This window comes from Nycticebus coucang, chromosome 11, assembly GCF_027406575.1.
Source record: "Nycticebus coucang isolate mNycCou1 chromosome 11, mNycCou1.pri, whole genome shotgun sequence".
NCBI classification, from domain to species: Eukaryota; Metazoa; Chordata; class Mammalia; order Primates; family Lorisidae; genus Nycticebus; species Nycticebus coucang.
Genome location: NC_069790.1, coordinates 107,997,723 through 107,999,930, shown reverse-complemented (window position 1 = coordinate 107,999,930; position 2,208 = coordinate 107,997,723). Strand labels below are relative to the sequence as shown.

General features: G+C 33.9%; 1 pseudogene; it reads left to right on the top strand.

Moving 5' to 3' along the window:
* Positions 1-284: 284 nt before the first annotated feature.
* LOC128560682 (uncharacterized) lies at positions 285-457 on the top strand (annotated as a pseudogene).
* The last annotated feature ends 1,751 nt before the right edge of the window (positions 458-2,208 follow it).

Sequence of the window (2,208 nt, the reverse complement as noted above, 5' to 3'; positions counted from 1 at the left end):
AAGAATGCTGTGGCATCATAGCTCATAGCATATTCAGACTCTTGGGTTTGAGCAACCCTCTTGCCTCAGCCTCCCAAGTAGGTGAGACTACATGAATATGTCACAATGCTGCCTAGTTTTTCTATTTTTTTTTTTTTTGTGACATGACGGTGTTTTTCTTTTCTTTTCTTTTTTTTTTTATTGTTGGGGATTCATTGAGGGTACAATAAGCCAGGTTACACTGATTGCAATTGTTAGGTAAAGTCCCTCTTGCAATCATGTCTTGCCTCCATAAAGTGTGACACACACCAAGGCCTTTTGGCTAAGATCAAGTGTAGTATCTGTTCTTATCAGTTTAGTTTTTCTGTTTTTTAATAGAGACCAGGATTTGCTTTTACTCGGGCTGGTCTCGAACTCCTGAGCTCAAGTAATCAACCCACCTCAGCCTCCTAGAGTGCTAGGATTGCAGGCAGGAGCCACTGTGCCTGGGAAAAGCCTCGTGTTTCTAAAGCATCTTTCTCTAACATACAATATAAAAAAGGGAGGCAGTTAAGCATGGGTACTCAATTCATAGGCTATCCTGTACTTTGCAGTATCTATTTAAAACTATCTTTGTAGATAAATCAGTATTTTATGTGTTTTTGCCTCTATACATTTCCAACTAAATAGGATAACAAAATATAAAACAGACACATTATGTTTGCTTTTGAAAAATATTAAAATTCACACTATCTGTTTTGACAAAGAGGCCAGAAGTGCCAAAAGTAGGGGGTAAGGGGAATCCAGCATACCAGAGTTCTTAAACTGTTTTGCAGATTATTTGGCATCTAAATTGTCTAAGAAACATCCCCAAATTTAGGAAATATTTCAAAATATTCTGAGACACTGAGATTATTAATCATGCTTTTAGACAGAATAAATATGTTCCTACCTAGTGAAAAACCAGTTCTGCTGCCTATATAATTCAATAAGTCTAAATTCTCAAAATTTGAATTGCTGAGTGATTTCACGTAATGGTTTTCATTGTTTTGTTCAACATTATAATCATAAAAGCTGATGATATGATTTTTTAGAAAACCAATAAATATTTTATGAAAATTTGACTGCTAATATTTTCATTAATTGTGTTCACTGCCATTTATTATTTATGTAGCGTTAATGTCTTGTTTATTTAGTTTTTAAAAAGAAATGTTAATCTTCCATGATTTAAGATTACAAAAGTAATTTTCCAAAATGGTCCAATAAATAATCATTGTGAGTCTTTAAGATTGCCTAATTGTATATATCTTCTGAAAATTGTTCATAGTAAACAACATCAGAAACAATAAAAAAATCAAAAAAATATTTTTTTCTTTAAATAATGCATTTCAGGCCCACGCCAGAAAAAAATGAAATCATCATTGTTAGTGATAAGATTTTAGATGTTTCTGTGAAAGGCAAGCAGTTATAAGAAAGAACGTTAACCATGTCAGCAAATCGTACCTTCACTCATTTATTCATGGCAGAAAACATACCCAATGTTATAATCCTCTCCCTGATTTCTCTGTGAGCCCAATTCTCTATATCACTATAAGAGTAATTTACAATCTCAAATCTGATTAGATGTCAGCTCTCTTTAAAACTTATTATCGGCTGGGATAAAGTTACAAATCTTCAGCATGGCATTGTCCGTAGCCCTATCCATCGACCATTAGATCATGTTCCACATTTCCATCCACTCCGTTTCACCACATGAATCACACAATGGGAAGATTTCTTTGCTTCCTCCCTGTATGGTAGTATATCTCAAAAACCTAGCATAGATCCAGGTATTTCACTTTCACTCAAAAAATATTTGCTGAATAAATGATTTTATGGACAAATAGAATAATCAATAATGATTGCTTCCTGAGTTTTTTATATTTTGGGTAAACCTTTAAATTGGACCATAACTCTAAAATGGATGCCTAATTTCTGTTTCCTGAGTTCTTGTTCTGATATTCTGCTTTTGGGATCCATTGCTTGAAACTCAGAGTCATAAATTAGTTTTTAAGTATTTCATGGAAATTGGAGAGCGCTTACGCTTTCTACTTTAATGAAACACCCATATATATTCCCTAAGAATACAGTAGGCAGCATCGGTTCAAAAGAAGCACTTTGAGGAAAGCTTCAGAAGGGCAGTATGTACCATGCATTATGAGAGTGGTGTTTAGGAAACAAACATGAGAATAGTCTGAGATCTCACATCTA